At 37.6% G+C, this 27,969-nt stretch overlaps 1 protein-coding gene across 1 annotated transcript in view; it reads left to right on the top strand.

Moving 5' to 3' along the window:
• LOC150084333 (ras-related protein Rap-2c-like) overlaps positions 1–25,372 on the top strand; it is a 58,938-nt gene extending 33,566 nt beyond the window's left edge. Inside the window, exon 3 of the mRNA XM_090375178.1 lies at positions 24,997–25,372. The gene's annotated coding sequence lies outside the window, so the exon portion shown is untranslated. The remainder of the gene's footprint in view (positions 1–24,996) is intronic.
• Positions 25,373–27,969: the final 2,597 nt, after the last annotated feature.

Raw genomic sequence — 27,969 nt, 5'->3', positions numbered from 1 at the left:
TTATGTGAATAAATCATAAACAGTTGGTTTTTAAATTAGTACCGAAAAACCGGTATTTTTGTATCAATAACCGGGATTTGAATACTGGAAAAAAATTACTGGAATCTCAGTTATTGTAAGCCCTAGTCTCTAGTACTGCCTGGGGTTCGTACTTGTAGTATGGGACACTTTCTTCAATTAACTGGTATTTCCTTGCTAGCTTATGATGTATTATCCTGGCTACCTGGTCGTGTCTATGAGTGTACTCAGTCTGGGTGATCACCTTGCATCCGTAATATTAATAATTATTATTATGTTAATTAAAAAATTTATTTCAAGTTTGTTCAAGACCAGGAAAGTTGTGTTGTAGATTCCTTTCTGCAGCGTAATGTCAAATAGCATTAGATATTTCTAGAATTTAAAAAAAAATTATGAAGTTGTATTAAAATGATGGATTGCACTTGCCTGTAATTTTATTAATGAAAATAGACATAATTGGCTGCAAAGCCCTGGCATGGGTAGCATAGGCAACTTCAGTTTCTCATTTCATGTATTGCAGCATTCTTAAGTTTCCTAGAATGCACAGTTTTCTTTAGAGTAATCTACATGTTCCCTCTGTCTGACCAGTCTTCCAGGGAAACAAGCATTGAGGAAATTTCTCAGATAGGTTAATGTGGTGCCACACCATCCTTGAAAATAGTAACCTTCATCTGAGAATACGGATTAACTACCGGTGTGTTGCATCATGCTTTCCCGTACCTGTGTTAAGTAAAAGAAAAAGTCAAATTGTGCATACATTTTTTGAAGGACACTATATAAGACAGAATGTCATGAACAGACTGGTAAGGTTAGTTCATTTTAAGTATAACCTAATAACCACTGTTCTGCATGTGGAGGTATATAGTACTACCACTGATATACAAAATATCCCAGGAGCTCACATCTGGTGAGTATGGCCTTTGGCACACACCAGGATCCTGAGCTGGATATCATCATTCTTCTCTTTCTTGGTGATTCCCTTCTACTTCTCATTCTTGTTTTCTCTCACTCAGGGTTTTTTTGGCTGGTTCAGCAAAAGCCTCGGGTTTTCTTCCACCATATGGTTCATAATAATAATAATCTGTCACTGATGATGCATTAGCATTAGTAGAAGCACATGATGCAAGAAAGCAAGCTTATACAGCATCAGCCAAAAAAAAAAAAAAAAAGCTTCCATTTCACCCCTCCGTTTGTTCTAAATACCTGTCCAGCCCAGCCTTAAATTTATTTAGGCTATCAACTTCCACAACAAAGGATGGAAGTCTGTTCCACCAACCAACTACCCGCTGGCTAAATTCAAGCTTCCGCACATCTATCCTACATCTGTCTTTCTTCAATTTGAATTTATGCCCTCTCAGGTGATTATTCTGAGAAGAGGAAGAATCCCATCAGCACTGAGCATGCTCAAACCATTCAAGGCTTTATACACCTCAATCAGATCACCTAGCAGGTGTCTGGTCTCCAGACACTGTAATTTGCAAAGTTAAGCCTTTCTTCGTAAGAGCAACTCTTTGTTCAATTCATCAATCTTGTTGCCCTTCTGTGTACTCATTCCAACAGCTCTACATCCTTAAAATGAGGCCTCCAGACCTGTATACAGTACTCAAGGTGTGGCCCGATCATTGCCTTATACAAGGGGATAATCACCTCCTTAACCCTGCTAGAAAAATTCCTGTATATCATTGACAAGACATCATGAGCTACTCATGCAGACCGTCTGCACTGCTCAGAGAACTTCATATCTGCCTGCACAACCCCCTCGACGTGGGCACCTGTACGTGGTGAGGGGACCTCCCAGTGACGCTGCTGGACTTCCAGACTAGCATCACTGGGATCCAACGCCCACAGCCTAGGTTCCGGGCTTACATCAATGGAATCCGGCGTGTTTGCCGTGCGCTGCGACCCGTGGAAATTCGGAAAGGGGGATCCTGGTGGTTGAGGGGCCCAGCTTCAATACACCACTTTGGCCCCTGCTTCGACAAGACGGGTGGTCCTGGAAGGCCCGGCTAGGATCAATCGGCTAGTAGGCTCGCCTGCGAGGGTCAACCGTGTCAATGCCACGCCCCTACCCTCATGGTCCGAGGGACAGGATTCAGGCTGGCGGCGGTGCGGGTATAGTGTCTGGGTAGCCCTGGCGTCCCACTCCCGAGCGCATTTATTGCATGCCGGGTAGTGGGCGTCCCTTTGGGCTCCGTGGTGGGTGGGGAGCCCGGGCACTGAACAATTTAATAAACTACATGAATCCTGATAAACTAACTTCTTCAGGGGCCCCAACCCGGTCCCTATCTGAAACTATTGAGAAAGATCCAGATAGCATTATTGCTAATAAGAGGCAGCGAACCGAACTACCATCAGGGCCAGTCCCAAGGTTCTTAATCATGCACTCAACAAGTGAAAAACCGATTGGAAAAATGTCACCCTTCTTTATCCAAAAAGGGTTGGATGGGTTAGCAGGTTCACCCAAGTCAGTTAAGAGGCTCCGTTCTGGAGACCTCTTAATTGAAACTAAAAATGACAGGCAATCAGAACACCTACTCCGAACAACATCAATCGGAGGAATCCCTATAACAGTGACACCACACAGAACACTCAATTCATCTAGAGGTGTCATTTCGGAGTGGGACCTTCTCGACGTATACGAGGAGGAAATCTGCTCCGAATTAAAACCACAGGGAGTCATTGCCGTCAAGAGATTCACTGCGCGAAGGGATGGAAAAATTGTTAAAACCAGGAGCGTTATCCTGACTTTTAACACTCCTAAACCTCCTGATGAGATTAAAGCTGGATACATCAACTGTTCAGTGCGTCCATACATTCCGAACCCTTTACGGTGTTTCAAATGCCAGAAGTATGGACATTCTCAAATGGCCTGCCGTGGAGTCCTTGCATGCGCTCGATGTGGTGCAAAGGACCACGAAACAACAGCATGTTCAGCCGCAAAACCCACCTGTATTAACTGTGAAGGCGAACACCCGGCCTATTCACGAGCATGCCAGAGGTGGAAAGAAGAAAAAGAAATTCAACGGCTGAAGGCAGAGCTAAATATATCATACCAGGAGGCAAGGAAATCGGTCAAACCCCTGAATATCAACAAACCTACCTACGCCCAGAAGGTAGCAGGGAGATGTTCCGTCGGAACTCAGACGGACATGACCATTCCTCCAAAGGAGTCTTTCACTCCCATCGCGCAGTATCTCTTAAGCTCTCAAAAACCTGCACAAAAGGACCAATCAGCTGCCACTCCTATATCGGTACCTCCTAATGCTCCACAAGTTCCAAAGGTAATTATGAAAGAAAAGAATAAGAAAGGGGAAGTCCCTCCTAGTACCCAAGAAAAGATGGATGTCGAGCAGAAGGAGGTACCCGAAGATTCAGTCTTGGAACTCTTTGCGGAGGAGGAAATGGACACGGGACAGCGTCCATTCTTCCCCAAAAAAGATAAATCCAAGACTGATAAAAGTAAGCCCTCAGCACCTCGGAAGCCGCCTGATGGACCCACCAAGCCAAAATAATGGGTAAATTCCTACAATGGAATTGTCGTGGATTCCGGCGAAATATTGATGACATCAAGGCCCTCCTGCAAAAGCACGAGCCAGTTTGCTTTTGCTTGCAGGAGACATATCTAAAGGCAAATGATGATCCCACGATGCATAACACCACAATTTATCGTAAGGACAGAATTGCGGATGGCTCTGTACATGGGGGAGTGGCTATCCTTGTGGGTAACCAGACCCCAGTGCAGCCCTTACTAATTACAACTAGCATAGAGGCTGTTGCAATTCGCCTTACGGTGGGATTTTTATTAACTGTGTGCTCTATCTATTTGCCACCTGGGACCGATATCTCCCAGGCAGACCTTGAAGATCTTCTAACGCAGTTGCCTCCCCCTTTCTTACTTCTCGGGGATATGAATGGACATAACACCCTGTGGGGTAGTGCCAACATCAACGGAAGGGGACGAGTCATAGAGCGTATGCTCAATGACAATGACCTTTCCCTTCTAAATACTGGAACAAACACCTTCTTCCACATGCCTACCCGTACCTTTTCTGCCATTGATCTCTCTATCTGCTCCCCTTCTCTACTCCCTTCACTCACTTGGGAAGTGGAGGAGAATCCATACGGAAGCGATCACTTCCCTGTGATAACCTTGTTATACAGTGGGAGACCATGTCTTCCTTTTAGGTTACCACGGTGGAAGTTTGATCAGGCTGACTGGACTGCCTTCCAACAACAGGCAAATTTCGATCTTAGCACAGTCAGTCAAGAGCCGATCAATGACGCAGTAAGGTACATCACAGAAATCATCATCCAAGCAGCTGCTAACGCTGTCCCAAAAACATCTGGCCGGTTTCCACCATTTCCCAAACCTTGGTGGAATTCACAATGCACAACAGCAAAAAAGGCTCAAAACAAAGCGTGGGGGATATTTCGCCGATATCCTACCACGAACAACCTTATAGCCTTCAAACGTGCACGAGCCAAAGCACGCTACATCCGTCGTCAGAGTCAAAAGGAATCATGGATCCGTTTTACATCATCTGTTAACCAGTCTACCAACTCTAAGGTAGTCTGGGATAAAATCCGGAAAATGAAGGGAAAATATACCTCCCAACCTTCTGCAATCCTAGATTATAATGGATGCGCTATTGTAGATCCAACTGCAATAGCCAATGCTCTTGGGGAAACATTCTCTAACATCTCTGCAACATCTTCGTATTCCCCAGAGTTCCTGGTCCTGAAATATAAAATCGAAAAACAGGCACTTAACTTTAAAACTAAGGGCATTTATCCCTACAACGGGGATTTCACTATTCTGGAATTGAAAAGAGCCCTCGCTCTTTCCAAAGCAAGTGCCGTTGGACCAGATGGCATCCATTATGAAATGATTAAGCATCTTTCACCAAAATCTATGGATTGTCTGCTCCTTCTGTATAACAGAATCTTTACTGAAGGGCAGTTTCCGGACTCCTGGCGAAAGGCAATCGTTCTTGCCTTTCCTGAGCCAGGAAAGGATCCAAAGGTCACCACCAATTATCGTCCTATTGCTCTGACTAGCTGTCTGTGCAAAATCCTGGAGAGAATGGTTAATTCCCGTTTAATATGGTACTTAGAATCAAACGACCTTCTCTCCAGAATCCAGTGTCGCTTCCGAAGGAACCGGTCCACTTTGGACCATCTTATTAGATTGGAAGCATCCATCCGGGATGCTTTCCTAAAACGCGAACATTTGGTGTTGGTGTTCTTTGACATGGAGAAAGCGTATGACACAACTTGGAGATTTGGCATTTTAAAAGATTTACATAGCCTAGGCCTAAGAGGGCATCTGCCCTTTTTTATTCAAAATTTTTTAGCCAATCGATCTTTCCAAGTTCGTATGGGATCCTCACTCTCTCGCTCCTTTCGCCAAGAGGAGGGAGTACCACAAGGATCAGTCTTAAGTGTCACGCTTTTGCCATCAAAGTCAATTCCATCATAGAACAACTTCCTCCAACTGTAAATAGTGCCCTCTTTGTTGATGACTTTAGCATTTTTTGTCAGTCGTGCAACATGAGGGTTATTGAAAGACAACTGCAGAAAGCCATTGATAATCTGAATGTCTGGGCACTTGCCAATGGCTTCAGGTTCTCGCCGGAGAAGACCGTTTGCGTACACTTTTGTCGCAAGCGTAATCTTCATCCTGAACCTGAATTAAGGCTCGGGCAAAATGTTATTCCAGTAGTGTCAGACACAAAATTCTTGGGACTTGTGTTTGATAAAAAGTTGACCTTTCTCGAACATATTCGTCAACTTCGTACAAAATGCACGAGGGGTCTCAATATTCTCCGCTCTCTCTCCTCAACGCGTTGGGGAGCAGATCGATGCACCCTACTACGGCTTTACCGTGCACTTGTACGCCCCAAATTAGACTACGGGTCCCAGGTATACTCCTCAGCTAGAGATAGTGTCCTCCGATGGCTGGACCCTGTCCACCATCAGGCTCTCCGTATCGCTACTGGAGCTTTTCGAACATCTCCTGTCCAGAGCTTATACGTCGAAGCAAACGAACCATCATTATCCCTTCGACGTAAGCAGTTGTCTTTAAACTATGCTTTAAAGTTGAAATCCCTGCCAGACCATCCTACGTGGGCATCCGTTTTCGAGCCACGTTGGGAAAACTTGTATAATACCCGTCAGACTGCCAACCGACCTTTTGGTATTCGTGTCCAAGAGCTAATCAGAGAGTTTAACATCATGGTAGACAAGGTGGCAGAAACACCAAAAGAAACTCTTCCACCCTGGCATGCTCATCCCCCACCATGCGACTTTTCCCTTAAGAAATGGGTAAAGTCTGAGACCTCATCATCTGTCTACCAGAAGCTCTACTCTGCACACCAAGCTGAGCACTCAGACTTCCTGTCCGTTTACACAGACGGCTCGAAGTCTGAATCGTGCGTAGGATCTGCTGCTGTCTTTCCGGACACTATAATATCTCAGCAGATTCCTCCTGAATCCAGCATATACACTGCAGAGCTGTATGCTATAGAGCTAGCCTTGGATCACATTCGAACTTGTCAATTCCAAAGGTCAATAATATATTCTGACTCTTCCAGTGTACTACAGGCTTTATTATCTCTGAGACACAATTCTCATCCAGTTCTTTGTCGGGTTCAGCAGAAGATACATTCTCTTCATGAATACAAGTTTAATATCCGCTTCTGCTGGATTCCTAGCCACATTGGGATAAAGGGAAATGATTTGGCTGACGCTGCAGCCAAATCAGCAACACCCACTCATAATTGTTGCCTGTCAGTCCCCTATACAGACTACAGGCAAATAATACGTAACAAGATATATTCCCATTGGCAAGAACTGTGGCACAGACAGAGAACAAATAAATTATACCAAATAAAGCCTGTAATAGAAATATGGCAGTCTAGTCTGCGCAGGAATCGGAGCGAGGAAGTTGTTCTTGCCCGACTCCGCATAGGACACAGTCATTTGACACATTCTTTTCTGCTGAGGGCGGATGACCCTCCTATGTGCGAGTCTTGCGACACCGTTTTAACTATAAAGCATATTTTAATAGATTGCGTTCATTTTACCCATGTTCGCAATATATATTTTACCGCTTTTACTCATTCGACTGAGCCTTATACACTCAGTCAGATTTTATCAGACAACGACCACGTGTCGCCAGTTTTTAAATTTTTAAAAGCTACTAATATATACCCACATTTATAAATAACCATTTGACGAGGTAACCTTTTTAAAGGTTACCAGAATTTCTTTATTGATATTTTAATCGTTTCATGGCGCAGTATAACCTTAGCTGTTTTTGCGCCAATAAACACAAAATCAAATCAATCAAAGCCTGCACAACCACCCCCAGGTCCCTTTCATTCTCTACCACTGTCAGTATAGTACCACAGAGTTGATACGTTACTCTGGGGTTACTGCTTCCCATATGTAGTACTTTACATTTGTCAATGTTAAACTTCATTTGCCACCTCTCAGCCCATCTGCTGAACTTTTCTAGATCCCGTTGCAACAGCGTACTGTCATTAGTGTCCTTAACAACCCTGCCATTCTTCTCTTTCTTGGTGATTCCCTTCTACTTCTGACTCTCTCTCTCTCTCTCTCTCTCTCTCTCTCTCTCTCTCTCTCTCTCTCTCTCTCTCTCTCTCTCTCTCTTAGGGTAACTTGGGAAATTTTTTTTTGGCTGGTGCAGCATAAGTCTCAGGCTTCCTTGCACCATATAGCTAATAATAATAATATCGTCTGCAAACTTGGACATTAAGCTTGATATACCATGATCAATATCATTTATAAATACAGAAAACAAGAATGGACCCAACACTGAACCCTGAGGGACTCCATTAATAATATTACTCCACAATGAGCAGTGACCATTGATTACCACTCTGTCTTCTCCCACTCAACCATCCCTTTATCCATAGCAGCAATTTGCCTCCAATGCCACACCACTCCAATTTGTTCAGCAGTCTTCCATGTGCAACAGTATCAAAAGCCTTTCTAAGATCCAAATATATGATATCAAAGTTATTCCCTGCATCCAGTTCCTTTGTGACCACATCATAGTATCCAATCAAATTGGTCAGGCATAACTTTCCCTTAAGAAAACCATGCTGTGTCGGAGCTATAACTGAAGTCTTGTCTAGATGATCCTGCAGTGCTTCTTTTACTAGTGCCTCCATTAATTTTCTGGAACAGAAGTTAAACTAACAAGTCTATAATTACTTGTGTCGCCCTTTGATCCTCCTTTGTGAATTGGGGTCACATTTGCACATCTCTAGTCCATGGGTACCTCCCCTGAGTCCAAGGAAGCTCTCATAATTATGGCTGAGGGTTTGCTTACTTCCTTTGCTGCCTCCTTTAATATAACTGGATAGATCCCATCCACCCCAGGTGCCATTTTTATGTTTATCTTCAGCAATTTCACCTCTGGCATTCCCCTCCCTAAATAACTCCTCATGTGTGAATGTAGATGAAAAATATTCATTTAGTTTGTTAGCCACTTGAGCAGGATCATCAACAGTTGAACCATCAATATCCAGTGGACCAATCTGATTCATCCCTTTCCTTGTAGAGTTTACATAGGTAAAGAACTCTTTGTTGTTTTTCTTTGCATCCTTTTCCAAAGATTTCTCATCTGCCTTTGCCTGCCTAATCTCCTTTGTGACTTGGTTACAGACCAGCTTATATCTAAGCTTCCATGTCACCCATTAATTTATATGTATCCCATCCATTTTTCTTCTTTGCCATATGCTTCATTAGTTCATCTGACCTCCATTTATGCCTAAACCTTGAATAATATTTCTTGGTATGTAAAGCCTAGTAGCTTCCAAGGTTAATTCTTTGAATGCTTCCCATTTTTTGAATTTGCTGTTGGTAACATCATCAGTTGGTCCCCACCATATAGAATTAAAATACTGTCTCAGACCACCATAGTCGCCTTTACAAAAGCAAAAATCCTTCCTTTTACCCCTCATGGTAGTTACTATTTCGAGTAAATCCTACTTCAGCACACTGTGATCACTGCCACCTAGTGGTTCCTTTTATCTGCAGATTCTTAATGCATGAAGAATCGCTACTGATAATCAGATCAAGAACATTACTCCCTCTAGTTGCCTCCCGAACATGCTGATGTAGAAAACAATCATCCAATAAATCCACAAAAGCCTTGCTAGTGTGTGAGTGACCAACCCACAAATTCCAGTCAATATCTGAGAAATTAAAATCTCCCATTATAAGACTCTCTGATTTACTGGCCCACTCTATTCCCCTGTACAGTTACTTATTATACTCATCAGAGTCATTAGGCCTATAACACACTCCTACTCTCAATTTTGATCTCCCTATGCTTATGTCACACCAAACTGACTCGCCAGCGATGTCGCCTGGCTTCACTTCCTTGGATTTTATGTGTTTCTTAACTAACAGCATAACCCCTCCTCCCTTCCTGTACAAATTGTACTCCCCAAATTCCATTTCTGCATTCCTTATATCTGTGTGAGTCCATGTCTCTGATAGCCCAACAATATCTGCCTTTGACGTTTTGAGAAATACCTAAAATTCATCAAATTTATTTATTCCTGTTCTTAGCTACCCTAACACAACCCATGTGTTTCCTTGTACTGCAATGACTCCCAGCAGTATTTGAAATACCCTGCATCTTGTTTTCCAGGCTGCTGCTCATTCCACTAATTCCAATGGAACTAGTAGTTGTTGGTGACTCTATTGTCAGGGAAACGGGGAACATCCTTTGTAAAAAGATAGGTGGAATAGGACCAGGGTATGTCTGCCAGGGGCAAAGGTTGATGACGTTGTAGAGCGGATATCATCTTTTAAGGGCACAAAAGGTGATATAGTTGTACACGTTGGCACTAATGATATTAAGAGTAGGAGACCGGCGGAATTACTTAGCAAGTACAGGTCACTGTTGAAAAAAAGCTGTGAATTAGGGTTGAACTTGAAAGTGTCTGCAATTCTGCCCAGACACGATAGGAGGGAGTATATGATGAGAGCCTTGTCGATCAATTCGGCCCTGGAGGGATTGTGTAAGGCCCAAGGGGTAGAATTTTTTTCAGCCTGGACTGTACTTGTTAACAGGAGAGATTGCTTCTACAGGGATGGGATACACTTAAATAGAAAGGGTGCAAGAATTTTTGCTGATGCTGTCGAGGCAGTGTTAGGTGGGTCGGAAAACTGCTAGTTGGGGGGGGATACAAGGACTAATAGATTAACAGTAGCCAGTGGCAGAGGTGGAAGTGATTCTTGCACTGCTTCTATTGAAATGAGCAGAAGTCTGAAAAACAAGATGCAGGATATTTCAGAGACTGCTGGTAGTCATTGCGGTACAAGTAAACACATGGGTTGTGTTAGGGTAGCTAAGAATAGAAACAGGTGCATGTATACCTGCGTGTACACCAATGCTAGGAGTTTGGTAAATAAATTTGATGAATTTGAGGTATTGCTCAAAACATCAAAGGCAGATATTGTTGGGATATCAGAGACGTGGTGTCACACAGATATAAGTAATGCGGAACTGGAATTTGGGGAATACAATGTGTATAGAAAGGATAGACAGGACAGGAGGGGAGGAGGGGTTATGCTATTAATTAAGAAACACATAAAGTCCAAGGAAGTGAAGCCAGTCGACATCGATGGACAGGGCAGCGTCGAGTCAGTTTGGTGTGACATAAGCATAGGGAAATCAAAATTGAGAGTAGGAGTGTGCTATAGGCCTAATGACTCTGATGAGTATAATAAGATATTGTACAGGGAAATAGAGTGGGCCAGTAAATCAGAGAGTCTTATAATGGGGGACTTTAATTTCCCAGATATTGACTGGAATTTGTGGGTTGGTCACTCGCACACTAGCAAGGCTTTTGTGGATTTATTGGATGATTGTTTTCTACATCAGCATGTTCGTGAGGCAACAAGAGGGAGCAATACTCTTGATCTGATTATCAGTAGTGATTCTTCATGCATTAAGAACCTGCAGATAAATGAACCACTAGGTGGCAGTGATCACAGTGTGTTGAAGTGGGATTTACTCAAGGAGGTAACTACCATCAGAGGTAAAGGGAAGGGTTTTTGTTTTCGTAAAGGCGACTATGATGGTCTGAGACAGTATTTAAATTCTATACAGTGGGACCAACTGATGATGTTACCAACAGCAAACTCAAAATGGGAAGCATTCAAGGAACTAATCTTGGAGGCTACCAGGCTTTACATACCAACTAAGAAATATTGTTCAAGGTTTAGGCCTAAATGGTTGTCAGATGAACTAATGAGACATGTGGCAGAGAAGAAAAATGCATGGGATACATACAAATTAATGGGTGACATGGAAGCCTATGATAGATATAAGTTGGTCTGTAACCAAGTCACAAAGGAGATTAGGCAGGCAAAGGCAGACTATGAAAAATCCTTGGCAAAGGATGCAAAGAAAAACAGAAAAGAGTTCTTTACATACTTGAACTCGAAAAGGAAAGGGATGAATCAGATTGGTCCACTGGATATTGATGGTTCAACAGTTGAGGATCCTGCTCAGGTGGCTAACAATCTAAACGAGTATTTTGCATCTACATTCACGCATGAGGAGTTATTCAGGAAGGAGAATGATGTAGGTAAAGTAAACATTGGCAGTGAGCTGGATGATTTTGTAATAACTGAGAGGAAAGTGGAGGAGAGATTGTTGAGGATAAACATAAAAAAGGCACCTGGGGTGGATGGGATCTATCCAGTTATATTAAAGGAGGCAGCAAAGGAAGTATGCAAACCCCTAGCCATAATTATGAGAGCTTCTTTGGACTCAGGGGAGGTACCCATAGACTGGAGATGTGCAAATGTAACCCCAATTCACAAAGGAGGATCAAAGGCTGACACAAGTAATTATAGACCTGTTAGTTTAACTTCTGTTCCAGGTAAATTAATGGAGGCACTGGTTAAAGAAGCACTGCAGGATCATCTAGACAAGAATTCAGTTATAGCTCAGACGCAGCATGGTTTTGTTAAGGGCAGGTCTTGCCTGACCAATTTGATTGGATACTATGATGTAGTCACAAAAGAACTGGATGCAGGGAATAACTTTGATATTATATATTTGGATCTTAGAAAGGCTTTTGATACTGTTGCACATGGAAGACTGCTGCACAAATTGGAGCAGTGTGGCATTGGAGGCAAATTGCTGCTATGGATAAGGGGATGGTTGAGTGGCAGAAGACAGAGTGGTAATCAATGGACACTGCTCAACGTGGACTAATGTTATTAGTGGAGTTCCTCAAGGTTCAGTGTTGGGTCCGTTGTTGTTTTCGGTGTTTATGAATGATATTGATGATGGGATATCAAGTTTAATGTCCAAGTTTGCAGATGATACAAAGGTTGGCAGGGTCGTTAAGGACAATACTGACGCTATGCTGCTGCAACAGGATCTGGAAAGGTTGAGCAGATGGGCTGAGAGGTGGCAAATGAGCTTTAACATCGACAAATGTAAAGTGCTGCATATGGGAAACAGTAACACCAGAGCAACGTATCAACTCTGCGGTATTACACTGACAGTGGTGGAGAATGAAAAGGACCTGGGGTTAATTGTGCAGGCAGATATGAAGTTCTCTGAGCAGTGCAGACGAGCGCAAGAGTAGCTCATGGTGTCTTGTTAATGATATACAGGAATATTTCTAGCAGGGATAAGGAGGTGATTATTCCCTTGTATAAGGCAATGTTAAGGCCACATCTTGAGTACTGTATACAGGTCTGGAGGCCTCATTTCAAGAAGGATGTAGAGCTGCTGGAACGGGTACAGAGAAGGCCAACAAGATTAGTAAATGGAACAGAGGGTTGCTCTTACGAAGAAAGGCTTAAGTTTTGCAAATTACAGAGTCTGGAGACTAGGCACCGGCGAGGTGATCTGATAGAGGTGTATAAGGCTTTGAATGGTTTGAGCATGCTCAATGCCAATGGGATTCTTCATCTTTCTCAGAATAATCACCTCAGAGGGCATAAATTCAAATTGAGGAAGGACGGATGTCGGATAGATGTGCGGAAATTTGCCTTTGGCCAGCGGGTGGTTGGTTGGTGGAACCGACTTCCATCACTTGTTGTTGAAGTTGATAGCCTAAACAAATTTAAAGCTCAACTGGACAGGTATTTCGAACGAACGGAGGGGTGAAATGGGAGTGGTTTTTTTTTTTTTTTTTTGGCTGATGCTGAATAAGCTTGCTTTCTTGCATCATATGCCTCTGCTAATGCTAAGTGCAAGTATCACTTTCACCTCTGCCAGTGGCTACTGTTAATCTATTAGTCCTTGTACACTCTCCTCCCCCACCCCCCCAAAGGGTGCCTTCGTAGCCAGGTGGGCAGGAGCAGCAGTGTGTAGCACATGCTTCTTGATTAGACCGGGGTTCGAGCCCGTGACCACCAAATACGGAGGATGCAGAAAGGTCAGGAAATGACCACCGCATATCCCCAGAGCAATATGGCCTTAGTTGCTAATGCTCCTAGAAAAACCAAAATAACAAACAACATAACAACCCTCCCAAGCTAGCAGTTTTCTGACCCACCTAACACTCCCTGTATAGCATCAGCAAATATTCTTGCACCTTTTCTATTTAAGTGTATATCATCTCTGTAGGAGCAGTCTCTCCTGTTAACATGCATTATAATATATGAGCATTTCATAAAATACCCACCTCCCCACACACAAATTGTAGCCAGTGGTGTATGAATTAAAATTTTTATCAATCATGTTTATTCAATTTCCTCCTGCAAACAATGAACACCAGTAAACAATCTTTTGATATTTTAATTCGCCCTTCCTTCACTTATCCATACCAGGGGTGGGCAGCCTTTGCTCCTCTTTAGTCTGCATGAAAAGTTTTTAAATTACTACCAGCCAATCATGTATTTTAGTATTGGTATTACAATGGCCAAATGATGCAAAGAAGGGAAGTTATTCTGCATCAGCCAGAATAAAATAAAAATACAAATTCCTCAATCATTTATATAATTCCCAATGCCAGAAAGTGCCCACCCAATCTTCTCCCATGAATATTGTAAACTCTCCACCTTAGCCATCTTGGGAGGCAGTTTATTCCAATTATCTACAGCATGCTGCCCAAAGGTAAATTTAATGTGGTATAGTCTATTTTTTATTCCCTGTGATTTCTACTTTTGTGTCCCTGGTTTTTGTGAGAAGACATTGCAATGAATTAAAAACCAAGTAATGAAAACACTGTGATAGTTAATTTTAGTATAATGGTTAAAAGGGCATTTTACAAAATGAAGCTTGTAATAATCATTTAAAATGATCAAGATTTACAGTAACAATTGCCAGTGCACATATTGTATGCAGTGTTGTATCAAGAAGGTTCTACAGATGAGCTGCCACCACAAACCTTTTATTGTGAAAGATACCACTAATTAGTATTAGTATTTAGTATTAGTAACGGCCGTATGGTGCAAGAAAGCCTATGGCTTATGCTGCACCAGCCAAAAAAAAAAAAAAAAAAATCCGAACAAAACAATGATAAAAACAAAAATTAAATAAATAAATAATAATAATTAATAAATAAATAAAAATAATAAAATGAAATTAAAAATTAAATAAAAAGGAAATTAATCCTATCATCCTATGCGCTTCCCTTACCCGAAGGTACTATCCAGATGACCTTTGAATTTCCCCAAACTGTCGGCCTCTACCACCCATGAAGGCAACTTATTCCAGTAATTTATAACTCGCTGGCTAAAATAAAACTTCCTGCAGTCCAATCTAAACATTTCCCCGCGTAACTTGAATTTATGTGATAATGAAATTGAATTATGAAATAATTGCCACAGTTCTACAAAAAGTGAACACAGTTTATTAATTTAGAATTTGTAAAATATATAATCAGAAACTACTTCAGTTCCTTCTGTGGGTAGGAACCTTAAACTATGTATATATTAAATGCAATACACATCATTAATACACAGCCATTTCTGAATAAACAGAATATTTATAAGGCGGCATTGTTTTAAGGGGGCTTAGAGGGGAACAGGTATCCTGTGTGTTATCAGACACTCAGCCTAAAACACTGATGGATCCAATATCTCTCTATTACAGAAGATTTAGGAGAAGTCCGGTTGGCCTGCCTCCCTAAAATCCACTCATGCACACCTTCTCTATGGTGAGCCCTGTTACGTCACTTAGGTGGCAACGAACATGCAGAGTGGTTCTCTTCAAGACGCCTGGTCAGCGTGAAGAGGAAAAGACCAATCCCTCCAGCAATGAGAGCACAACAATACAAATGGCCCTCAGTCCCCAGCAGCTTTCACTCTCCCTCTTACGGCAGCGAGAGGATCAGAGTGGAAGCAGAGGGTGCTAAGAATCTCTGGGTACGACCAGGCTGCCATGCACGGAAATTGAACTTGGCCTGTTATAACGTACGATCACTCATCGGGGAAGACAGGATATTAGAGCTGGAAAAGGAATTAGAAAATGTGAATTGGAATATCATCGGTTTGGCTGAAACAAGAAGAAGAAATGAATCACTTATAAGTTTATCAAGTGGAAATCTGCTGTACACCAATGGAAACAGTGAAAAGAGTGAAGGTGGAGTTGGGTTTCTGGTCCATAAAGATTTTAAAAACAACATTTTGGAATTCAAAAGTACATCACCAAGGGTGTCAAGACTAATACTCAAGATTTCTAAGAGGTACAAGCTAAAGATTGTAATGATTTATGCACCAACATCGAGCCATGATGATGAAGAGGTTGAAGACATGTACACTGAAATTGAGAGTCTTCTAGATGAGCAGAAAACCCACTACACTATTATTATGGGGGACTTCAATGCTAAGGTTGGAAAAAGGCAAAACAGTGCAGAAAGAGGAACTATAGGAAATTTTGGAATTGGTGAAAGAAATAAAAGAGGTGAAAGACTTGTGGAATTTGCAGAATCTCAAGGAATGTCAGTAATGAACACTTTTTTCAAGAAAAGGGTGAACAGAAAGTGGACATGGAAGAGTCCAAATGGATTAACAACTAATGAAATCGACTTCATCCTCACTAACAGAAGATATATTGTGAATGATGTTACCGTCCTGAATAAGGTAAATGTTGGAAGTGATCACAGAATGGTAAGATGTACACTTGATATAGACATAGGAAAGGAAAGGAAAAAACTGACTCGAGTAAATAATACAAAAGTCTTTGAAATAACAGAGGAGGAGAAAAAGCAGTATGTACTGGAACTTAAGAACAAGTTTGAGCTTCTGCAGACTGCTCAGGACCAAGATATCGACGAGGAATATTACAACTTTCTGAAAGTGATAAAGCCCAAGAAACCTATAGGGAAACAGAAATCCAAAGAAGAAAAAATTAGTCAAGAAACACTTGTCATGATGAACCAAAGACGACAAATGAAGAGCAAGAAAAACACTAACAGGGAGAAAATTGAGTATACTGAGTTATGCAAAGCCATTAGAAAGAGACTCAGAGAGGACATAAGAAGATTTAACACAAGAAAAGTAGAACAAGCATTAAGGGAAAACAAAGGATTTAAATCAGCAGCCATGATAATACAGAAAGACAAATGATACTGAAACTGAAGAATAGCAATGGTGTACTTATAAACAGCAGAGAAGGCGTAATTCAAATAGCAGAAGACTACTATAGAGAATTATACAAGGAGCGAGGGAATGATATCAGCAGTGGGGAAGATGGATTGCAAAGTAGCAACACATACGACATACCCGATATTCTTCCTGATGAGGTAGAACATGCATTGAAGAAAATGAAGAATCGGAAAGCCCCGGGGGAAGATGAAGTTACTGTAGAGTTGTTAAAATTGGGAGGAAGAGACATAACACAAAAACTGGCAAGGCTGTTCACAAAGTGCATTAGAAAAGGTGTGATGCCTAAGCAGTGGAATAATGCAATCATAGTTTTGCTGCATAAGAAAGGAGATAAATCAGAAATTGGAAATTATAGACCAATTAGCTTGTTATCCCATATCTACAAGTTGTTCACAAGGGTCATTACTAACAGATTAGAAAGAATACTTGATGAGAATCAACCGAAAGAGCAAGCTGGCTTTAGGACAGGATTCTCAACTATGGATCACCTTCACGTAATATCACAGCTAATGGAGAAAGCAAATGAATATAAAACACCATTATGCCTGGCATTTGTGGATTATGAAAAGGCATTTGACTCCATACAGCATAAGGCAATGTTTCGGGCACTGGAAAGACAAGGCATAGATACTCCATATATTATGATTTTGAAGAAAATATATGAGAGTGCTACATCCTTTATTAGACTAGACAAAGACAGTAGCAAATTTAAAATCGAGAAAGGAGTTCGACAAGGAGACACAATATCTCCGAAGCTGTTTACTGCTGCCCTTGAGGAAGCTTTCAGAAGATAAGACTGGTCGCAGAAAGGAATCAATGTGAACGGAGAGTACCTAAACCATTTACGATTTGCAGATGACATTGTGGTCATAAGCCACGATCCCAAAGAATTAGAGGAAAATCTTAATCAGTTATGTGCAGTTAGTAAGGATTTTGGACTAAAGATGAATATGGCTAAAACAAAAGTAATGATGAACAAGTATGCCACGGAAAGGGAAATAATGATTGAAGGAGCAGTAATTGAAAAGGTGGAGTCATATACTTATCTGGGACAAGTTATTAGCTGTAATAATGATAAATGGCTGGAAGTCAAGAGAAGAATAAATTTTGGATGGATAGCATTCAGGAAATATAGTCACATACTGAAGAGCAATATCCCAGTTTGTCTGAAACGTAAAATAATGAATCAATGTATACTCCCCACCATGACTTATGGAAGTGAAACTTGGGCACTCACCAAAAGAATGGAAGAGAAGCTAAGAACTACACAGCGAAGAATGGAACGAATTATATTGGGAATTAGAATGTTAGATAAGAAGAGAAACACATGGATTAGGCAGCAAACTCAAGTAAAGGACGTTCTTATCAAAACTAAAGAACTAAAATGGTCTTGGGCAGGACACATAGCTCGAAGACATGATGACAGATGGACTAAGAAAATAACAGAATGGTACCCAAGAGGAGCTAGAAGAAAACCTGGAAGACAAAGGCGGAGATGGATAGATGAAATTCATGAGTTTTTGAGCAGTAAATGGATGGCCAGTGCTCAAAACAGAAGGAACTGGAAAGTTGCTGGAGAGGCCTTCATCCTGCAGTGGATTGAAAATGGCTGCTGATGATGATGATGATTGTTTTAAGTTATCTCATATTGTGAATACCTTTACGAGTTGCCATGATATTGCACTACTTTGAATAAGTAACACCTCACCTAAGGAGAAGACTAATGTTACTTATTCTCAGGTAGGTACCACCACCCAGATGGCACCGTTTCAGAGCTATTTGGCCCTTCTTCGGTGGGTGGGTGGGTGGGTGGGTGGGAACCCAAGTGATGCAATGATGGCAAAACAGTTATGAAGTATAACTCCACAATATGAGAGATGCCTGATGGTGTATGATGTGTTTAGACTAAGATGCATTTAGAGCTAAAACCTCAACAAGCAAATTTAGACTGTGTATATATTCTAAATTTGCTCGTTGCTTGAGGAGTTATACTTCATAACTGTTTTGCCATCATTGCATCACTTGAGTACCTACCCACCCACCGAAAAAGAGCCAGATAGCCCTGAAACGGTGCCGTCTGGGTGGTGGTACCTACCTGACAATAAGTAACATTAGTCTTCTCCTTAGGTGAAGCGTTACTTATTCGAAGTAGTGCAATATCATGGCAACTCGTTGTGAAGGCATTCACAATATGAGATATAACTTAAAATGATTCACAATATGAGATATAACTTCTCTTTTTTAGTGTTATTGCCCGTCTTTTCAACTATTCCAGCAAATCAATGTCCTTCCTAAAATGAGATTTCCAGACCTGTATGCAGTATTCAAGATGTGGCCTAACCATTGCCTTTATATAGTAGGATAATCACTCCCTTGTGCATTTTTTTTTTTTTTTTTTATAAAAACCTCAAACACGAAAGGTATCAAAACCTATTTACTTAGTTATCATGGATGGGTTGAAGGAGATGGGGGAGATGCTGCTGGAAAACTTCTGTACACCATTGACAAACCCCATTAGCTATCTGCACTGCTCAGAGAACTTCCTGTATGATCTACAGGTATTTTCATAAAATATGTTTTCCAGTAACTATTAACTTAATAAATTCTTTTCTGTTAGAGAACTGAATTGTCTTCAATTCCCAGTTAAATGTTTTATTTAAGGCCTAATGTTATTTGACCAGTAATTTTGTGTGATATTCTACATGTTGTCACATATCATTCACTGTTTATTTCACACATATGGAGCATGTTTTAAATATCATTAATTCTTCTTCTTCCACCGTTATTTTTTATTTATTTATTTTGTTTATTCTTTGTATGTATACATTCTCGTGTTATATTTGCAGTAAATATAGTTTTTATGCCCAAAATTTATTACTGTTATAATTCTAACCAACTTTTAAAATTGTTTATGGTGCTTACAAAACTATAGTGAAATTAGACTTGATAGTTCCTTAATGTGTTATAAAGACATACAACCTCTGGTAGTTTATCTTAATTATTTAACTGAATGAAGTCTCAAGTTAATGAACCTGAAAAGTGGGTCACTGACTCATGCTAGACATTCTTAGAGAGAGTAAGAAATTTGACCCTTGTGAATTTGCTCAAGGGTCACACTGTCTTGTGATAATCTTTCACACTGGTGGTGTACAGGAACTTTGATGCTACAAGTTGAGAAGCATTATAAATTTACTTATCTTTAAGTGCCTTCCTCCTATTTCTGGTCATAAATAAAGTTTGTTTGCCCTGTGTTAACTGTTGTTTCTACCAGCTATTGCTGTTAACAATAAGGTTTTTCAATTATGAAACATGAATAAATGATATTTAGAAAGAATTATTTTCTTTTAAATTTTAATATATGGGTTAAGGAGTTTATAATTTCATTTTTTTAGAAAACTCAGTGTACTTGCTTAGTTACCCAGCATATTCTGTATTTTAATCGTTAATGTTATTTTTTGCAACTTTTACTACATGAAGACTGTCATTCACTATTTATGCATATCTTGAGTGTATTTTTGATAACTTCATTAAATTCTTCCATTGTTATTATTTATTAATTATTTCTGTGCTCGTCTGATGAAAAAATAACTGATTGCACCATCATGTTATTAGCTGATTTTTTAAGGACAAAAGTTTTGCACTCTTATTTTATGAAAAATATATTAATTTTATCTTTCATAGCAAAAAATATGCATCCCTTGACAAATGGCATTATGTTAATTTTCCTTTGTCTATTAGAACTGGAATTATATATTACCCTACTATCTATAGGGATTATTTAATATGAATTTTGTGCTTCCTATAAGTAAAAAAAATGATGTAATATGTTCTGATAATTTTAATATATCTTTTTTAATTAAAAAGAAATTTAAAAGAGTTAATTGCTCTGCAGTTAGGTGAATAGGCAGTTGTGTTACAATTCAAATAGATGACATTATGAATTGATATACTAGATTTTTTTATTCTCTCTTGTTCAGGTTAGGATATAATTTATTTTCATATACAGTATTCTGTGCCCTAGCTGAATAAAATGAACAGCTGATATTTCTTGTGTAAACAAATTTATAAACCATGATATCTCTTTAACATTTAATTTTATAATTTTTTTAAATCAGTTATCATTATACAGCTTAATTCAATTTCTGTTTCATTTGATTAAGCAGTTTTCTTGAACTGAGCCAGGATATGGCATTTCTGCACCAGAAGCAGCTCTTGAAAAATGCACCTTCTGTGCCTGAGGCAGCTATTCAAAAATGTATCCCCCCTAGTTAACTATATTATATAAACTTGCCACTCGTCAGTACCCACTCGTCCTCACATTTTTCTTGAAATTTTGGATTGTGTACAGTGTGACTAATTGTAGTTTAGTTATTTTCAAACTGTAACTGTTTATCCAAGAATTGCAGATATCTAATCTGCTGTTTACTTGAAATTTATTTGACTAGAAATCATTGCATGGAATGGTTTGTAATTTTATTATTTTAAACCCTTTTTCGGGCACTAATCTTTGTCTTTAGAGGTCACTAAGGGTGTGTAATACATCCCAGTGTTAAAAGCTTATAAAAACTGCATGTGAATATTTTTTTTTCTTTCATTTTTTCTGACCTGGTTAATATTATATGCATTGAAATTCTGAAATATGACCTTTATAGACCTAGTAGATTTTTTTTTATTATCCTTTTTTACTTTGTGACATTTCTTTTACTTTTTACTGTATGTTCAACAGCCTTTTGTGCTTGGTATTACCATTAAGAACAAAAAAAATAAATAAATAAAAAATATATATATATATATATATAGTGGCACAGATAAATACAGAATACCGAATAATTTTGCAGTGATAGTCTTACTTATGATTTAGAAGGAACTGTTTTTATATTAAGCACTTTTATGGGATTAGTCATTAAGAGAACCTTTAGTTTAGTACACTAATGCTATTGTTATATAGTGGGAAACAGTCATTAGAAATATCAGTATGTACTTTCTTCAAAATTAGCAACTTTTTTCTTTTCTTTTTTTTTTTAAGTTAGTGCCAGCAAATTAGAAACAACATAAATATGGATCATTTTGAAGTGTTTGGTGTACATCTTTGTCATGGCAGACATATACAGCACATTATTAGCATAGCAATATTCTGTGCAATTTTTGTGGTACTGTTTAATGTAGTAATTATTGTTAATAGAAAAAAAGTAGTTTTTGATTTTAGAATGTTTTAATAAAAAAAATTTTTGCTTATTATCCTGATAACATACTAAAAAGGTAAGTTTATCACTCTCGGTTGACTAATGGCTACGGGCGTGGCAAGTGGAAAAACTAAATAAATAGTTCCTGTAAGGTTTTAATCAATAGGAAGTGTCCCAATCTAGTCTTTCCTTGTTATGTCAAGGTCAGATCTGAAGTAATAACACTTCCTATCTCTATGCACATATGTATTAATATTAAATATAATTAGGTGGTGCTTAATCTTAGAGCAGTTGCCGTTTAATAAAACTTTTTTTTTTTTTTTCCATATAGGTTGCTTAACCATAAAGGTTGAAATGTATTATATAATCTAACTTCAGTCAGTTATAAAAATTTATCTTGAAGAATTTTTTTTTTAATTACCTACTTTTTAAATTTTGGAAGCTATTATGAACAAATTTTAGGAAACCTTTTTGAGGTTATGAATTTCTTTCACTTCCATTATAAAGTTAGTAACAATTCTTTTCAAAATGTAAACATTTTAAAGTATCTCATTGGTAATTATTTCAGTTTTTATAGTAGTCACAAAAAAGTGTTCAAACTTTTATTATCCTTATTCATCTTTATTCAGTGAGCTAGGGTAAGTCTTTATTCTCTGGTTGCATATGATGTATGCAACCAGAGAATAAAGGTTATTGTATAAGGAGGTTATAAATCTTATTACATCATTATATGATGTAATAAGATTTGTTGGAACAAATAAATAACAAATTTTATGCAGAGTGAATCATTAATTAAAATTTTAGTTGTTATAAATAAGTGTAATATTGCAACACTTGTTTAAGGATTGTCATCGTCCAAAATATGCTATACCCACTGGGTGTAAAAGACCATTATTAGTATAAGTAGTGACACATGAAGCAAAAAAAGCAAGCTTATACAGCATCAGCAAACAAAAATCCATTTATTCTATCCATCCCTCCAATAATTTCTGTAATTTTTCCTTGAATTTATTCAAACTGCTCACTGGCTGGAAGCAAACCTCCGTACATCTGTCTTACAGCGATCACTTCCTCAGTTTGGATTTATATAGTCTGACCGAGAGGAAAAATCCCATCAGCACTAAGTTTGCTCAAGCCTTGCCTTAAAACACCTCAGTCAGATCCTCACAGGTGCCTAGTCACTAGATGCTGATATTTGCAAAACTGAAGCTGTTCTTGGTAAGAGCACTCTTTGTTGCCTTTCTCTACACTCATTCTAGCCATCTCTATGTCATTCCTAAAATAAGGCCTCCAGACCTGTATGCGGTACCAGATGCAGCCTGACCATTGCCTTATATAATAACCTCCTTTGTGACTTAATTGCAGAGTAGGTTTATATCTATCATAGGCTTCCTTGAACGTTTTTTTTAGTTAGTATGAAAAGCCTAGTAGCTTCCATGATTATTTCCCTGAATGCTTCCCATTTAGAATTTGTTGGTGACATCATTAGTTCAAATTGTATAGAATATAAAAACTGAAACCATTGTAGTCTCCTTTATGAAAGCAGAAACCTTTTTCTTGATTTAATGGTAGTTACATCTTTAATTAAATCCCACATCAATACACTGATCACTGCCACCTAGTGGTTATTTTATCTGCAGTTTCTTAATGCATGAAGAATCACTGCTAATAATCAGACCAAGAATATATCTCTCCCTTGTTGCCTCTCTGATAGTTAAAACAGTCCCGAACTATTGACAATCTATTCGCTACTCCTCCACTACCCTGTTTCTGTGTGGTTTTTAGTCTAAGCTAGAGTAAGTCCTCACACAGAGTGGAAAAGACCAAAGTTCCAATACCATCAGTGACAGGAAGAATTTTTATGGGTCTGTTTTTGCAGTGGCTAGGTTAGTCTTCTCAGGCAAGTGTTTTATGTTTTTTTCCCTCATGGAAACTTGGGTTTTTCATCCAACAAGCAACAAATCAACCACAGAATAGAAGCAATTTACATACATTAAATATGATGCAATATAGCCAAAGTTGCCTAAAAAAAAAACTACCTGCCTCTAGGCTTTATCATTCATTTTTTATTCAGATATCCATTTAGCTAATCTCCCTTGCCTCATCCTTTTTATCTGCCCAGACTAACATAAGTTTTCTTCACTCGCTGTTCATTGGATATTAGTTACCTTAAGATTTTTTTCTTATTACATTATTTATAAGAAGGTCTTACCATTGCTTCCATGTGTTAGATCCATTTGTTTTTCACAAAATTTACATTTTTGAAGATTCTAATTTTGATCAGTCTCTTTATATTTTTAGCTAGCTCTCAATTTTAGCATTGCTTAAAATTGCTAATTTCTTTTGCTCCAAAGAAATTTAACTGGCTTCATGCTTTATTATATTGTTTATTTGCATTCCTAATTTTCTATCTTCATTAAAATTGTTTCTGTGTACTCAAAATTACTGACCTGTTCCAGTTTTTGATTATTTAGTATCACTAAATTTTATCTCTCCCAACTTTCATAACTTTTATTTTTATGTAACCAATTATCATGCCAAATTTTTTACTACCTTTATTTATTCAGAGATTCTTGAAGATCTTGTGAGTTACTATTCAACAGCAAAATATTATCTTCACATAATAATGATACAATTTTTACATCTCTCTCCCACTAACCACTTGCATTCTTTTATTGAATGGTCCTTAAAATTAAAAAAAAAGAAGTGGTGATAATGTTATCCTTCATGCTGTATTTTTAGTACATTTCTGTCTAAATGAACCTGTCTCAACTCTTACTTCCATGAATTTTCCTTTGATTCTGGATAATTTGCCTTTGTTCAAATTTGAATTTGCCATCCTGTGTTTAGTTTATATTTATATATATATATATATATATATATTTTTTTTTTTTATTTATTTATTTTTTTTTTTTTGTTGCTTTAGGTCAATCAAGTTCCCACTGCTGGGTTAAAAATTAATTCTGTTTTAATATTATAAACTAAAATTTCTCTTTGTAGATGCAAAAGTAAAGGATAAAATCGTAAACAAACGTTCTGTAAGCTTTCATAACGTTTAATAGATTACTTACCCAAATTGACACTTCATACAGACTGCACTTTAATTTTGTATTTATGTATAAAAACCTTTTCCAATTTGAAATAACAAGTATATTTTCTTTACCCTTTTCAGCATTTCACTGGCATCTTAAGGAAAAACTAAGGTGGTAAAAATTAAGGACCACTTTAGGACTGTGATTGGTTCTTTTATTGTCTGATATCCTGAACAGAACTACAAGTAGCAGCACTAGTGAGCAACATCACCATGGTTCTGCTGTGAATGTGCAATAGCTGTGTTGATGCAGAAAAGGTAATGTCATCTCTCTTTCAGTGGTGAACCTTGTGGACGGAAATCCTTTTATCCTTTCTTAAACTTTCCTCTGAACAGTCATGTGATAACTGTTAAAGAAATCGAAAGCACTGCTATGAAGATGGAATTGTTTGGTGCATGTTTTCTAAATGATTGACTTGCCAGATAACCTCTTCATTACATTGTTTTTAAGAATTGTCAAGAGTGATATAGCTATTAATTTTTTCTAAGGAACCTTGTTTATTTTGATATTATATAATAATATTCTTTAGTTCTTTCCCATCACTTGGCAGTTTCTATTCTGTTTTTCTCATCAACCTTAGCCTTTCATTTACTTTACTTTACTTGCACCTTACTGGTTTCAAGATCTATTTCCTAAGCTGTATAATATATGTAATTTTCAAGAAAACTCCGAAGTCAAAGTTTTATAACGTGTATAATTCAGTATATTTATGTCCCTACTTCCTGAGGTGGGGTATTTCTTATAGTGCCATATAGAAGTCTGTTTGAGCATCCTTTGGAATGAGTGTGTGATGTGTTGTGATGAGACTTTTTGATAAAGTCACGTCTTCCTGTGTATAGCTCTTGATAATTTTTTAGGGACAAAAAAGGTAACTGCTACAAGACAACTTTTTGTCACTGTGCCTAGAATTTCTAGAGGTATTTTATCTATTAATAGTTTTATATATTTTTAGAGAGATGTAATCATATATTAAATGAATTCAGTCTTTGAAATCATTCATTTAATTCATAAAGAGAATTAAAAACTTGCACATAAGAGATCAAAGTTAAATCAAGGAAAGTCATTAAAGTTGAAAGAACCCTGTTTATAAAGCAATAATGCAGTTGATTTATATGACTGTAGAGAATAATTTTATTGAACGCAGTATTCATGCTATTTCCTATTTGAACTTGACTGATTTTAAGCAATGAAGTAAAATTTCTAAACTCAGAAGATTAGTTTTAATTTTAAATTAAAATTTGGATGGAAATTGAAGTGAAGGTGCACATAAATGTCATTAGTAAGAATAGTTAAATCTTTATTTATTACAATATTTGCAAGTATGACTTAGTATACATATTCATGTAGTCAGTTTTCATTTATCCATATTAATTTATACTAAATATTCACACTATGAATTTAAGAAATGCATTAATTGTTAAAAATCATCTATTTATTTTGTCCAAAAACTGAAATCTAGGAATTATAAACAGTTTAGTGTATAAACCCTTCAAATACTTGCCATAACAATCTCAGAATAACTATTACCTTTAATTATTTGAAAATCAAATGATGTACCCACTGATAATTTGAGAGTGGACTGTATTTTATATCACTAAATAGAAATTTGAATGGGCATTTGAAGTAACATTCACAAAACTAATCAATTTTTATTTGTATATCTTACTACTTTTAAATTTCAAAGGCATTTCAAATATAAAATTAGTAATACCTTGTTTTTAATTTTGTATTATTCATAGATTTCTTTTCTCTTCTTTTCATTCTTTTAAGTTAGTCCCCCTCCCATGTACTTTAGAAAACAAATTAGCAAGCATTGAGATAAATAAGAGTCGTCATTTTATAGGTTAAGAGATCAGGAGACAAAATATCAATTTATAATTTGAATTAAATGTTTTTATAGGATTAATTATTTTTGAATGATGCATTTTATTATTCACGTGTATGCAAAATCATGCTGCTTAACTGTGTATGTCTACAGAATATAAATTTTATGCCATGTCAGTTTCAATTTCATTTAAGAAGCTTTTAATATCAAAAATTGTTTCATAAACCTATGAAGCTAAAGGGATGGTGGTGGATGTGATTGCAATAAATTTTTATCTATATTAGCATCATGTGTAGGATATAAAAATTCATCATGATTTGTATACTAAATTGGTCTTATCCAACTTTCACAAATGAAGGCTGTATTTCAATATTTTTAGCTTTTTCTTCAAGTGCCAAAGAAATGTGTGAAGCTAGACCCATTCTAAATTGGTCGTGGGCTGGATTTACGCATTAAGTTTCTGTAACCTAATTAATCATTTTGAATTAGATTCCTTCACAAAAACGTAAAAGCTGTATTTGATTTTAAAGCAATATTAGCAATTTTTTTATTATATTTTCAGTTTTAAAATTAAAGATAGAGGAGGTAAACTTTTTGATATTGAACCTTCTACGTATACAGCCTTTCATTTGTTATTTATCTTAACTGATATTTTAATGATTTCCAACTTATGGTTAACACTGATATATAATAAACAGTGCTTGTTTATCAAGAAATACTGAAATTTAATTAGTTAAATATTTTGTTTACAGACATATCACTTGTGGCAAAAGTTTATGCATTTTATAGTCAAAGGTTATAGTCAAAAGTACATTGGCATATTTGAACTATATACTGATAATCATATTAACTTAATAATAACAAAAAAGCATTTCTACTGCATTTCAAGCTATTTCTTCAGATTTCTTGTATGTATCTGTATTGTGGTTTTTATATATAATAAATCTAAATGTATATATTTTTTTGAAAATTATCCTCATATCTTGGTGCTCTATACTTTTTTACTATGCAATAGTATAGTCAGTGTAGACTTCCTGTAACTACTCTTGAGTAACTTTATAAATGTAATTTAGTTTCTGAGGCATACATTCTATATACATAATCCTGAATGAATATTTATGTACTGTGTTTAAAAAAAAAAAAAAAAAAGTAAAATATTAAAACTACGGCAGCATATTTTTGGATTAACAGTAAAGGATGCAGGGTTATATTTCAGTGCAAGTATTAT

Source organism: Mastigoproctus giganteus, chromosome 6 (genome assembly GCF_048544385.1).
Source record: "Mastigoproctus giganteus isolate SK-2022 chromosome 6, ASM4854438v1, whole genome shotgun sequence".
Taxonomy (NCBI): Eukaryota; Metazoa; Arthropoda; class Arachnida; order Uropygi; family Thelyphonidae; genus Mastigoproctus; species Mastigoproctus giganteus.
The sequence above is the reverse complement of the archived record's forward strand: the minus strand, read 5'-3'. Positions and strand labels throughout refer to the sequence as shown.